This window comes from Haemaphysalis longicornis, unplaced genomic scaffold (assembly GCF_048455015.1).
Source record: "Haemaphysalis longicornis isolate Haplotype H1 unplaced genomic scaffold, Haemaphysalis longicornis Haplotype H1 scaffold_5, whole genome shotgun sequence".
Taxonomy (NCBI): domain Eukaryota; kingdom Metazoa; phylum Arthropoda; class Arachnida; order Ixodida; family Ixodidae; genus Haemaphysalis; species Haemaphysalis longicornis.
The window spans coordinates 144,133,634-144,148,546 of NW_027526385.1; the positions used below are offsets into that span (position 1 = coordinate 144,133,634).

Sequence of the window (14,913 nt, forward strand, 5' to 3'; positions counted from 1 at the left end):
GTCACGTGCGTATGCGTCTAGGTGTCTCTTGTCGAACAATAAACGTTCTCTTTGGGCTCTGGTCTTGGTGCGAGCAGGCCGCACTCTTTCTTCTTGGGCTTGTGGGTGGGCCCGGCGGCCGGCCTTCGCTCCCGTCGCTGCCGAGGCCGCTCGCCGTCGCCCACGACACAACATCTTTTTGGCGACGAGGATGGGATGCTTTTCTTCTGCTGCGACGACATCGTCGACGGGTCCGGCAGAATGAAAACGTGAGTGCGTTTGACCTCGCTCGAGTGTGACTGTCCGGCGCGTCTGGCGTCGCGAGGCCTAGCGTTCTTTGTGCTGACGCTTGTCGAACCGTCGTTTAGGCCTCGCCCTACTTCGTTCTTCTGCTTCTGCTCCTGCATCTCTCTCCTTCCTGCTTGGCAGCATGGGCCTCTTCGATAACCTGCCCGTTTTCCTCGAATTGCCGGGGCCGCCTCCGATTCCGTGGCATAACTGGAAAAAATTGTTTCAGGCCCATCTCGAGGCGGCTGGCGGCAGCGACTGGAATGACGGACGACGCGCGTCGGCGCTCGTCAGTGTTTTTGGTAGGGAGGGGCAACGAAGGTATTTTGCTGAGGCGGAGCAGGACGAAGCAAGGAGGGACGCCGCCAGTAACGTGACCGACGCTAATGTATCCAGCCCTATCGTGACCGACTCCGCGACCGACTGTAGTGTGACCGCATCCTCGGCTCCGGCCATTTCGAAATTCGACCAACTTTTGGAGCAGCTGGACCGGCTCTTCGCTGCGTCCACAAATACGCTTGTTGAACGACATGAGTTCACAAGCCGTCGTCAATTTCGGGGGGAAAGTTTTTTAGAATACGTGACCGCTCTAAAGGAGAAAGCCGTACGTTGCAAGTTCGGGCTGACGTACGCGGAGCGCGTCCGAGATCAAATCATACATGGAACGTCTAACCCCCAGGTTAGAGAAAAGCTGCTCGCACATGGCGAAAGGTTGTCTTTGGAGAAAGCTGAAGATATTGGTTGGAGTTTTGAATCTTTGTCGTTGGCGAACCAAGCCTTCGGTTCGCATCAAGTACAAGCAGTAGGTCGACGAGGAGAAGGTGGCGTCACGGAAGATGACAGTCGGGGAAGCCGCCGCGCTCAAGATGGCGGCGTGGAGAATCAAGATGGCATGGGCCGCCTGGGAGGCTTCGCGAATATGTGGCTTCGCGAATATGTGCAGTAAGGGGTATACGTACGGTTCATGCTTTGCGTCATGTTGAACGTGTCATGTCTGTGTTGAATCGTATATCATCATTGAAAGTGTTTTGGACGGGTTTTTTTTTGGGACTTTAGAGAACTGTCGTGAGCGAAAATGTTTTTTGGACGGGTTTTTTTTGGGGGGGACTTATAGAACTGTCGTGAGCGACTGATAGCCTGTTGTGTGAGTCAAGTGAAAGGAAGATGCAGACATTCTTCAAAGCGCGGGAGAATGATGTGCAGTGTGCATTTAAGATGCTGTATGTATTTCGCAGAGTGTGCGAACTTCTTTTGCACGGGAAGATGATGTGGTGTAGTGGCGTATTTCGCAGAGTGTGCGAACTTCTTTTGTACGGGAAGATGATGTGTTGTAGTGTCGCCCTCTAGTGGAGCGCCCGCTCACTGTGGGCGCTTGGTTGTGTTAATTGTAACTAGATGTCGTTGCTGTGGTCGCACGTGACGGGTCACGTGCGACCACAGCAACGACATCTAGTTACAATTAACACAACCAAGCGCCCACAGTGAGCGGGCGCTCCACTAGAGGGCGCCACTACACCACATCATCTTCCCGTACAAAAGAAGTTCGCACACTCTGCGAAATACGCCACTACACCACAATTGCCTTGGCGCGAATTCCTAGAGGAGAGGTTGGCCATAGCTGAACTCCTAGCTAATTTTGGTTCCATCTTTGAGGTCCTTCTCCAAGATACAAGAGCCTGTGATAACATGGTAAATATGAAAGACCTAATACACTTTCCTCATTAGAATAAGAAAGCAGAGGTATTTTTAGGTAACTCAGCAAATAAATGCATTCATACTGGTGAAGGTTTACCGCAGCTAGGTGGGCCGTACCTTTAGCAAATTACAGATATTTCTTTGCGGGTAGCTTTTTGGCCCTCTGTCTATAATGTCCAGGTACAAACTTCGTGGGGTATGAAAGCCTGTTAACGAGCGTTGAGGGCCAATGCCTGGCGTACAATTTTTGCTGGTCCTTTTCTATGCATCTCCATCAACACAGCTGCCATGCTTTTGATCTTTGAAACATCTTAAATAATCACATTCTGCCACGATGATCCTTAAACTCCTTAAATCTGCACTATTAGCTCTGACACCCTACTTTATGTCTGATGCTTCCTAATCAATCGCGATCCCTTATTTTGTTAACTTAGTTCATTTTACTTTTATTTTTCTGCCATATTTTATCTGAATCATTCTGCATTTATCTAAATATAGCCAAGCCCCATTTTTACTAATACTTACATCTCTGATGCACAATATTTAGGTTTGGTTATGGCATTTTTTCGTTTTGCTACGTTTATATCAACACCGGGGCTATTCAAGCTAATGTTAAAATGAGACATACAACAATTTAAATTTTATTCAGCATTGGTAGATTGCCTACAAGAAATTATAAAAAAAGTCTTAGAAAATCACACCCATTCATGACGTTACAACGAGAAACATTATTTTTTTAAAGGTGAATGTTTTTGCCCTGGAACTAAAAGCATAGTCGATTAACTTTGCCCATGCATGTTTCTTATTATTTCTAGCCGCATGCAATGTCGTAAGAGTCCCGTAACGAGAATATTCCCGCGAATTCTGACAAAAGTGGCATTAGTTGGTTTTAAAAAAATAACTGAGATATGATGTCAGTATTTCTAGAGTTTATGTGTAAGATTGCGTTCGATTGTTTGTGGAAAGATGCTCACGCAGTTTCATTCAAATCTTGATATACCTCAATTGAAATTTGAAGTCTAAACTCTATTGAATACAACAGCCCGAGAGGGAGCATAAAATAAAATTTTATTGTATTTCTGAGATAAAACTATATATATCAATAGCAGTGCTGTGTTTTCGGATTGGAGGTCTTTGACAAAAATAATAACGCTTTTCAATTACATACATCAGTTCCAGAGTTATTAAAAATGCAAAGTCAACTTGTCCAATATGCACTGATTCCAGTATGCGCTGAGTCCAGTAGGCCTTGTTTAATGCATGGGTGCAGAAGTCACGGAACAGGGTAGTAAATGGATTTACAGTCTGATATGGTATAATTTCGGCATATATAATTGCAACATGATCCGTTAGTATTTCTAGCATCGAGCTTTAAGAGAAAAATAAAATTGGCAGGTTAGACACAAAATATTCCATCAATACTACAAACATGTTGCTATAATTCTACGAAAAGGCAAGTGCAATCCAATTATTCAGAAGAAAACATTTGTAATGTGAGTGTAATAAATTTTAACATTATTATACGAGTAATTTCTAATTGTTTTTTGAGAAGGGAAATGATGTTGTAGGAGAAATTGTTTTAATGCACAAATCAAACTAGATTGAAGTAAACTCGTTATTTTTTACAAAACACAATGAACTAACACGTTACTTTTTCAATGCAGGTTTCTTCACTAAAACGACTGATATATTTTCCAGATCATCAAGCTGCGACAAACCGGCCGGCAACAAGAAGGCAGCAAATGCAAGCAAAATTCTATATTTCTGCAGAAAATCAATATTGAACACACCAAACGTTCTTTCGTATTTAATGTTGCCATAACACAATATTCAGTGCTGCGATTGGACACTCATGCACAAGCTTTTAGTGATCAATAAGGGTTTGAACAGGTTTACCTATACCGGTAGATTTGGACAACAGGAATCTAGATACGCCGTTATCGCAACTAACAGTTGTTCAATTAGGCAGAAAACTCCCTAAATATGAATACAGGTGACTGCGTGCCGTGCGCTTTCGGGTACTACGGTTTGTAAAGTTGTAATCAGCCAGAACTCGTTGGAGGAGCACTTATAGATCTTTTCCTGAGATGAACAGTTCCTTAGTGGTTGATCACGTGAAATTATTGTAAATCTAAGGTTTGTGTGCAATGATCGAACACTGCAGCTTTTAGACATTGCGAGAGGGAAACAGGCTGCTTCTCTCACGCTTTAGTCAGCCATTATGCTTGAGCTTCACGTTTGAAAAGCATTGTGGTGCGCAATTAGTGAAGTCCGTTACCTAAAACAGGGAAAGCCGGAGTTTTTGCAAGCAATAAACCCCACAGGAAGCGGTAAGATCAAAAAGATGGGGTTATGTGACCCGCCCCACATAAACTGCCATTCTTCGAGCGCGGATATAGCTATGAGGAAAGTGTCCCTGCGCCCGGTTCGAGCCTTATCGCGAGTAAAGTGTAAAGGCAACTTACTGCGGGTGTTAGGTTACCCACTTGACCATGTGATACGTAGTCCGCCGCGAGCCGCTGCGGATAAACAATCCGTAATAACGTGGGTATCATCCGTCTACCCCTGTTATATTTTGGCCCGGGAGACCCGGCCCACATACCAGGACTACTGAACGCTGCTGACGCGAACAGAGTTGATTTCACGCTATTGTCACTCGGAAGAATAGAATAAAAGATGGCCGTGATTGTAAAAAAGGTGAAATGAAGGCGCCCGCCTGAGGGGCGTGACAACGTGCCGGGCTGCGGCGCCTGAACGATATTCAATGCTTGTGTCTTGAAAATGGGCTTTGTTCTAGGGTGGATCAAAAAGGTATGGGTGGCAGGTGCAGTTGTGTAGAGCGGCCGACCGAGCATTTCAAATTCATTTCTCGCTGTATAGGTGACAACTCAACAAAGTCCAAGCAAGCTTTCTTAGACAGTGGAACGTTGTAGAAGTTGGTCATGGCTTGTTCACGTAAAAGTGGCCGTTGCTTGCATGAGAGCTCGTAGCGTCAACCTTTCGTTCTGTTGACCGAGCCGGTTCCTCGCTATCACTATGTGATCTAAGCCTACATCGCGAAAAAATTAAGGGAAACAGGGGAGAGAATGGCCAGTTTATTTGCGCATTTCTCAGCGAATAACAATTTCTTGCTCGTCGAACAAAAGCCTACTGACTTACGGAACGTACGATATACAGTTAAACCAAGCCTTTGTGTCCATTTGAGGTAAGCAATTCAAAATTGTAGAGTTACAGGTTACAGAAAACTAACAAGTTTTCAAACTAACTGGTGTTCAAATTTACAAATCGTTTTGCTGTCCTGGCATCACGAGAATATAATAATTCAAAACCTCCCCACGTAAAATTTGCCGGGAGCTATGTCTTTTAAGTAACCGCATGTGTCATCTGTCACTAGCTTTTTTTCAATACCAAAGACATCGCCCGCTTCACAATAGGAGTGACGGTGCCGGCATGAGTGTCCCCAAGGGTAATCGGGATGTATCGAACCTGGAGAACTCCAGGGCGGTTTCTGTCTGTTTGGAAAGGCAACCGATGGTCGAGGCTGATGAAGTACCTGCGCAATGACCTGCGGTATCAAACGAAGAGTCGCGGCTCACAAGTTTTGTCTATATAGCCGTTCTCCTCCAACGTGCTTCAACCAAGGACTAGCCGATCACGTGCCTAGTACACATGGGAGGCCATCATTTGGTGGGAGTTGCGGAGGAGCAGAAAAGAGTTTTTTTGGGTGATCGACACTGATGCGTTTGGCATTACAAAAAACAGGAGGCGGTTTTTGCCGTTCTCGTGTATATGCCGCACCGAAAATGCTGTTCTGACGGGAACATGCCTTGGCTGTTTTTCTATTATGCTACACAGTTTTTAATACACCAAAATGTTCTTGATCAACGCCGAAAAAATTAGAAGCATTAGAAGACCAGATAAATGCATGAAGACAAAAACCAATTCATTGGATTCACTGGTGAACGTCTTGGCAATTCACTCGGCTGATTGCTTCTTCGTCACCGGTGCATACTGTTTTTTGGTTACCAACAAGTTTACTCCAACAATCGTTGTACCTTTGACAACCCTACGTCGTCCTTGCCTAGTGGCATCTTGAGAAGGTGGAGGCACGCCCACTTTATGCCGCCAACAAGTTTCGTACGGCCCTCAGGCCAGCGGAAGTACAGTCAGATTCTGAATTAAAGTTTACAGGCCAACTTTGGGCTACGACCGGCAGTAAACACAATTACAAACGCCGCCACTGCTTTGATTCTGCAAGACCCCGCCTCACCAGATGTTTGGAACAGCACGAGGAACCTTCATCCTTGTGGTCACCTCGCGAAACACAGAATAGTCGTTCAAGAAGCTGGACCATGCTCGAATCTTCAACAGGTGGGATGACAAAGACACACCGAGGAATATGTTTTTTTGCTTAGAACATTTCACGCCAACTGGGTTCGAGAACAACGGGAACTCCATTTAGAGCTCGTATTTATAACTTCCAAAATGCCTCGTTTGGAGCCACACAAAAGCAACACGCACATTTCTCTGAAAACACGCACGCAGCACCCCCACGAAGTATTCCTAATTGTTGCCGAGGAAGAAGAAAAATAAACGGCCGTGCTGCAACAGATAGTTGTGCATGAATGCAATTTCTAGTTCAGATTTGCAATGTTATGCAGAACGCTCTGATAGCACCGAGCGAAGCATGTTCAAAAGCCTCAATAAATTTGTCTAAGTGCCAACCACGAAAGCGGAAACCCTTGTGTTGCTTCTAAGAGACAACGAGTTCAAGATTGGCGCTTACACTGTGAACCTCGTATAGTGTGTACCCGGCGTGGTGCCCCAACGGATGCTTTTTCGGAAAAGATACATGGTGCTGTGCGTTAAGAGGGCGGCAATCTGTTCCCGACGACGCCGCCCCCTGAAGGTATACCCCTTACCAAAGTTATCCAGGAAGACGTAAAACAAGCACAGGGAACGTCTATGCTACGGTAAGCACACGGCAAGTAGAAGGCTACGGCATACATGGCTGCGGTTCGTAGTCAAGGCATTACTGCCTTTCGTGCCAGGAAGCTTCAGTGTACCGTAGCGAACTAGCCCCGCCCAGCGATCTGCCAGGAAATACCCTTTGCTCACGCCCTCCAACCCCCCTCCCTCCTCATCCCCCCCCGAGGAAGACCGAAGACTGCGACGCTGGGAGTCAGAGCAGGACCGAATGTACTTCGCGACGAACGTGTACATACCTCGCCAGTTGTAGCGTAGGCGTAGGCGCTGATATGTCTTTAGTGTTCCAGCATGGCCGCACTGGGCGTCCGAATGAAACAATGCGCATATATGCGAGCGCGGGTGACACGGTATTACCAGAAACCATTTGCGGCCTTCTTTAGAATAGTTGCGCCCGTATAGGAGCTCCTCCCGAATGCCGAAATGCGCTGCTTGGCGCCGTAGTGTGCGGGATGCGGAAGACTTTGTAGGGTTTGCAAAGAAGTCTAGTAGTGAGGCTATCCAAAAGTCCTTCCCCTGCTCGGTGGCCATGTCGTCAGTTTGTAGCGACGACACGTCGCTATTGGACACCAGCGCTGACTTCGTGGCTTACGGTGGTAATGGCGAACGACAAAGGGCATCTGCGTCGGTGTGTCTTCTTCCTAAGTGGTAAACAACATGAACGTCGTACACCTGGAGCCGAAGTGACCAGCGGGCCAGACGTCCGGACGGATGCTTCAATGATGCCAACGAGCATAAAGCATGGTGGTCCGTGACTACTTCGAATGGGCGGCCATAGAGGTAGGGTCGAAAATTACCAATGCGCCAAATGATTGCAAAGCACTATTTTTCTGTGACGGAGTAGTTGTACTCCGCTTTCGTCAGAGCGCGACTTGCGTACACCACGACATACTTGTCAAAACCAGCCTTGCGTTGAGCCAGGACAACGCCGAGACCGGTACCACTGACGTCCGTGCGAAGTTCAGTTGGCGTGGTAGGATCAAAATGGCGCAATATCGGTGGCGACGTCAGAATCCTTTGTAAAGTCTCGAACACTTTTCTCGGAAGCCGTGGACCCGTTTAAAACTTCTTTAGCGTCACCGATCAGCTGTATCAACGGTGCTATGATAGACGCAAAGGAGGGTTTTCGACTGCCAACCCTCATTCTGTCTCAATTCACCAAGGCACTCATTCCCCTTTTCTGATTCGTTGCACGCACAGCGAGGGCCTCTGTTCTGGCAGTGTTGGCGCCAAAGGTAGCTTAAGAGGGTTTAACGCTGGTCGACCACGCTTGACATGTCGCAGAAATTCGAGTCACGGCCGGGGGGTTATAAGGAAGGTCCCCTTCACCCCGAGTAGGCCGAGTGGCGTAGGCCACCACCCACCAATGCAGGCAATAAAAAATGCCCTATCATATATACATGAGAAAGTGGTGGGGAAACTGCCCCGCCGGCACTGTAGTGGTCATCGCACCAGACCGGTATTCTGGAGGTCGTGGGTTCGGATCCCTCCAGGCGGGAATTTTTTCACCACTTGCTTTCTATCTGAAAAAAAATTCATCTGTTTCTATGACCTACCTTATTCCCACCTTTGCTTTTTGAGGTTTTCTTGACTGGCAACCCTTGTGTTGTCTTAATTCACCAAGCCGCTCATTTCCCTTTTCTCCTTCGCTATATATATATACATATATACATATATATATCTACAGAAATATAGGTCGGCAGTCTACAATGCGAAAGGAGGCATAGGGGTGTGGTAAGGCTCTTTCTTTTTCACTGCGGGTAATTTAATAAACATTTTTTTTAATATACAGAAGAAAGAAAGAAAAACACGCGCCCAGAGTGGGGACCGAACCCACGCCTTTCGATTACATGTCGAATGCCTTACCAATTCGGCTATCTGGGCAACAGTGTTCTCCTTCACTTTATGGGCTATTTATATTTACTAGAAGTGTATCTGACGCTTGAGGGTGGTAGCCAGCACCACTCTGACTACACGGGGAGAAGGGGCCCTTCTTTTCAACCCCCGGGGCATGACTGGAATGTGTACAGCCTGTCATGAGCGGGTTACTGGCGGGAAGCCCTCTTATGCTACCTAGGCATCAAGGCTGCCAGAACCGAGACCCTCGCTAGGCTTTCGCAGAATAATATAGTAAGGAAATGAGGGGCTCGTTGAGGAAATACAGAAATATAGGTCGGCAGTCTACAATGCCAAAGGAGGCATAGGGGTGTGGTTAGGCTTTTTCTTTTTCACTACGGGTAATTAAGTAAACATTTTTTTTACTATACAGAAGAAAGAAAGAAAAACCCGCGCCCAGAGTGGGGACCGAACCCACGCCTTCCGACCTATATTTCTGTATTTCCTCAACGAGCCCCTCATTTCCTTACTATATTATTCTGCGAAAGCCTAGCGAGGGTCTCGGTTCTGGCAGCCTTGATGCCTAGGTAGCATAAGAGGGCTTCCCGCCAGTAACCCGCTCATGACAGGCTGTAGACGTTCGAGTCACGCCCCGGGGGTTGAAAAGAAGGTCCCCTTCTCCCTGTGTAGTCAGAGTGGCGCTGGCTACCACCCTCAAGCGTCAGATACACTTCTAGTAAATATAAATAGCCCAGAAAGTGAAGAAGAACACAGTCGCCCAGATAGCCGAATTGGTAAGGCATTCGACATGTAATCGAAATGCGTGGGTTCGGTCCCCACTCTGGGCGCGTGTTTTTTCTTTCTTTCTTCTGTATATTAAAAGCAATGTTTACTTAATTGCCCGTAGTAAAAAAGAAAGAGCCTAACCACACCCCTATGCCTCCTTTGGCATTGTAAACTGCCGACCTATATTTCTGTATTTCCTCAACGAGCCCCTCATTTCCTTCCTTTATATATATATATACACATATATAGATTGTAATGAACAGCTGGAGCAGGGAACGGTATGTGCAGAACCTTGGCCAATCTACGCGTGGGTATGTGCTGCGGACCTGCAACAGTCATCATCAGTGCCTGTCGGTGCGTGTTGCAAGGTTATCTCTGGTTTGGCCGTTGTTTGAAGAGACTGCTCTTCCCCGCCTCTCGCTTGGACAACTGATCGAATTAAACACCATTGGAATATATATAAAGAGTTGAACACGGATATATCGAACACGGATATATCGAATTATTGTGTATATTGAACGGTGCAAACATCCCCTGGAAAATCTCATGGAAAAGTATAGGGCTGTTGTGCGCGTGTATCGAACTCCTGATCACGAGCTAATTCGATATATCTAATTCTGCGACGAAGGTGCCCCTGAAAGTTTGCTTCCTCTGATGGGGTGGAGTTGATAATTTTGACTCATCGCAGGAGCTCCTGGCTTGGTGAGACAGAGGCGGCGTCCACGGCATTATGTCGCTTCGATGGCCTTCAACAGCTGTTTTCAAGCTAGCAGGACGGGCAGCTCCATGATAGCTAAAACGCGGATAGTGGTTGGGGCGGGAGGACCTAAATGAACAAAAGCAATTGACCGGAGGCACTCTTTCTGTGATTGAGTTGTTTGGTGGCTCGTGCAGTGGGACCGATGCGGCGTTGTATGTTTGTTTTGTCTAAGGCATTCATTTCAGAACAACAAAGGCTGGAATTCGTCGGGTGCAGGCTGCTGAAATGATGTTGGCTAAAAAGGCGTTCGGAATTCCTCGCAGTAGTTTTCAGGGCGATGCACCCATCAACTTTGACGTGAAGGCGAATGCAGCACAACCCGCCCCAGCTATTCCGGAGCGTGTCGGGTGCAAAGCGACTTCGTTGCTCGCCTCCAGATGGGGGAGGTGTTCGGTTCGGATACTGAAGATAACGGCACTCAGTGCCTGACAACGTTCCCAACCGCCTACTGCAGCCGAGGTTACGTCAGCATTATTCGCCTCTGTTGTGGCACAGTGTACCGCGTGGATTTTCTCATTTGTGCGTGTTTGCAATCTTGAAGACAATTTGGCGAACTCTGCGACGCAGAAGAAAAAACAAGCGAAGCTCAAAGACATTTCAATGATAAATAAAGTGCGGTGGTAATCATTCTGCGGTTCGAATTTTTCGTGCTTTGATGGTCCAAGCGCTAAACTACCGTTTTTCACGACTTCAGAAAACTCTCAGTGATGTGCGGAGTTGTCAGATAATCTTCGGATAGGCGTATTGTATATATCGAAGTATCGATATATCTAATTATTTCGCGATCCTAGAGGAGTTCGATATATACGTGTTCGACTATATATATATATATATATATATATATATATATATATATATATATATATATATATATATATATATATATATTGTCACAAAGACAAGGACGATGCAGTGGTGTTCAATGAGAAACACGTTTATTGGAGCGAACTTGTGCTCCCCTAACAACTCAAAAGAATACAGAGGCGGCGAAGCAGTGGTCAACAAAGTGACTTGCACAGGCGAGTGTCGTCGAATCGAATGCCCCGGCGTCCGCACTGCAGGCTTTTTATCTTTTGGCGCGCGTGGTTCTCGAAACGTCGATTCGCATCGAGAACATAGTAGATCCAAGAAGATTATTCTGGGCTGTTCACGTTAGATCAGAATGCTCTCCCTATCACAACAGATAACACATGCGGCACAGAAAGAAAGAATGGAACACGCGCTTCCCTTGGCGCAGAGATAAGACAGACCGGCGCAGCCGGGCGGTAAAAGCAAAACACAAATAAACAAACCCAATGTATGGTTCGCGGCATTACCCCCCCCCCCCTCTAAGAGTGCATCGACCCGATGCTAACATAAGCGACAGTCCGAACAAATGAAAATAAAAGTTCGTCATCGTCCGTAGAAAGGTTTTGCGAACCACGTGGACGACTTCAGGCCGCGTGCGTCGTCGTGATGTGCCGGAGTCACCATCGGGGATCACTTCTTAGGTAAGTTGGCCAACACGTCGTAGAATCTGGTAGGGTCCGAAATACCGTCGCAGGAGCTTCTCACTGAGTCCGCGTCGTCGGATGGGAGTCCAAACCCACACACGATCCCCTGGTTGGTACTCGGCGTCTCGGCGTCGGAGGTTGTAGCGTCCCGCATCCACCAGCTGCTGGTCCGTTATACGAACTCGAGCGAGCTGGCGGGCCTCCTCCGCACGTTGAAGATATCCGTGGACGTCGGCGTTGAGGTCGTCGTTTTCTACGTGCGGAAGCATGGCGTGGAGCATCGTAGTATATGTATATATATATATATATGTATATATATATATATCTATATATATATATATATATATATATATATATATATATATATATATATATATATATATATATATATATATATATATATATATATATATATATATATATATATATATATTTATATATATATATATATATAGATATATATATATAGATATATATATATACATATATATATATAAATATATATAGTTATATATATATATATTATATAAATATATATATGTATTCTAGAAAGATAAAAACTCACACAGAGCGCGAAAAATATAAGGTTAGTACAGACAGAGACACACGAGAAAGACGTAGAAACGTAGTCCTCTCCCTGAAACGTCAGTAAACTTATTTCTATTTTCTACGTCTTTCTCGTGTGTCTCTGTCTCTACTAACCTTATATATATATATATATATATATATATATATATATATATATATATATATATATATATATAATTATAAAGGACATAGTTGAAGTTGTGGTAGAAGGCTGGATTATATTTGCGAAAGAGGTGGAAACGGGAAAGGGGTGAGCCTACACGACCAGCTATACTCGATGCTGACACTGAAGGAGAGCGTCCTCTTCCTAAATTGTCATCTGGTGCATATCCACGCAAGAAAACGTGCCCGTGGATCGATTCTGATCACGCTTATCATGGCTCCGGCGGATAGGCTAGCCGTCCTGGCGACCTACAGGAAACGGAAGACGAGCGGGTCATAATAGGGATTCAGCCTCTGGACATGAACCGTCTCGTGACCGCGACGTTGGTGGTTCGAGGTGGTCATTACGTGTTCAACAACAACGTTGACAGGTGAGGTTTGTTCCTGTACTCGGTGGGGCTCTTGGTATTGGGAAGAAATTTTGGCGAAGTACCGGAAGCCGGCCTTGGTACCGGATGCATGGCCATTGACCTTTTCGTAAATGTTGGAGTTTTACAGAGTCATCGTGACGCGTGTTTTGGTGTTGCTGCTCTTCCGATGCAAGTCGCCTGGCTAGTTGGCGACATTCTTTGGCGGGTCGATTGATATCAGACAGTGGTGCATACTGGGAGGCGCCAAGTTTGTAAAAAGCGCTATATCCAGAAACCAGGAGGGCTCACGACCATAGAGTGAAAAGAACAGCGAGAATCATGTTGTCGCCTGCGTGACCGTATTACGAGCATATTTATCGAAAGGAACAACGCACTCCTAGTCACAGTAGTTCGATGAGACGTACATGGCAATCATATCACCAAAGGTACAGTTAAACTTTTCCATCAGGCCATTAGTCGGAGTGTGGTAGGATCGCCTGGTGAACCACGTGGCACTCAGCTAGAGGGGCCTCCACAACTCCAGATAGAAAGACGTGACCTCTGTCGCGCAGAAGTTCGCGAGGAGTGCTGTGACGATTAACACAACGGAGTAGAATAAAACATGCGACGTCTCGAGCAGAGGCAACCGGTAGCGCAGCCGTTTCAGCATAGAGAGGTAAGTGATCAACGGCGACGATTATACAACAGTTAACGGCTGCTGTGCTAGGCTGCGGGCCGTACAAATCAATGCCTACCCGAATGAAAAACCGCTCTGCGCAGGGCAAGTGCTGGCATGCTGCGGAGGAGACTTGCGCCAGTAGCAGTCTGGGCAAGATCGAACAAACTTAGCAACAAAGGTATACATAACGCACCAGTAGTAGCGAAGTCGGAGGCTCTCGTAGGTTTTAAGGATTCCAGCGTGAGCACTTTCCGCATCGGTGGGAAATGTAGAGCAAATATTTTGCGCAAGTGACGAGGAATCCGAAGCAGCCATTTTCAACCTCCTGGGGAGTAGCTCCGGCGGTATAGATACAGTGAAGGAACGGTGCAGTGGGAAGCTTTACGGCGAAGTGGTCAGGGCACAGGAGTTGCCCGAGAGTGCGACAAACGTTCTAGGATCGATGAACTCCAAGGGTCTCTGTGCTGCTCAGCAACCATGTACATCATGGCGAGAGAGGTCAGGCTCTGGTCAGTTTGAACAAGCTATCGACATGCGACGCAAGCGGGCATCGAGAAAGATCGTGGGCGTCGGTGTGCTGAAGTCCGGACTGGTACACAACAAAGATATTGTTACGCAGCCAAAGACGACGCAGCTGTCTTGAAGGAAAACATGTTTATGTGAGAAAACGTGCACTCGACAATAAAACTCAAAGAATACACCGGCGGCGAAGCAGCAGTCAAAAAGTGACTTGCGCAGGCCAGCGTCGGTGAGTCGAATACCGCGGCGTCTGCACTGCAGGTTTTTATCTTTCGTCGCAAGTGCTTCTCTAACCGTCCTTTTACATCCAGAACATTGTAGATCAAACAAGATAATTCCATGCCACTGACTTTAGGGCGAAACGCTCTCCTTATCAGAATGAGATAAAACATGCGGCATAAAAATACGAATGGAACATGCGCTTCGCTTCGGACACAGGTAACACCGCCGCGCGCGGCCGCGCAGTATAAACAAACCATGAATAAAACCATGACAGCGTCGTCCTGTCGTCTTTCTCTCATAGTGTCCCCGTTTTTTTACGCTGTTTCGTCAAGATGATAAATAAAAAAACAACGCATCGTTCGCGGCCATATCCCAATGTTAAAGGCGGACCGTGCAGCCGCCAAGATGGTCGGCGGGATTCTTGAGTGACGACAACCAATGTACAGCATGATGATCCCTTACGGAGATCATTTCCTATTGTGATTCGCCACATGCATAGAGAGGGCCTCTGTTCTGGCAGTCTTGCTGCCATAGAAAGCTTAAGAGGCTTCAACGCTGGTCCAGCTCTCT

At 46.5% G+C, this 14,913-nt stretch overlaps 1 long non-coding RNA gene across 1 annotated transcript in view; it reads right to left on the bottom strand.

Annotated features, from left to right (window-relative positions):
- Nucleotides 1-3,162: 3,162 nt before the first annotated feature.
- LOC144139426 (uncharacterized) overlaps nt 3,163-14,913 on the bottom strand; it is a 54,671-nt gene continuing 42,920 nt past the window's right edge. Inside the window, exon 4 of the long non-coding RNA XR_013316203.1 lies at nt 3,163-3,331. This is a non-coding gene — a long non-coding RNA (uncharacterized LOC144139426). The remainder of the gene's footprint in view (nt 3,332-14,913) is intronic.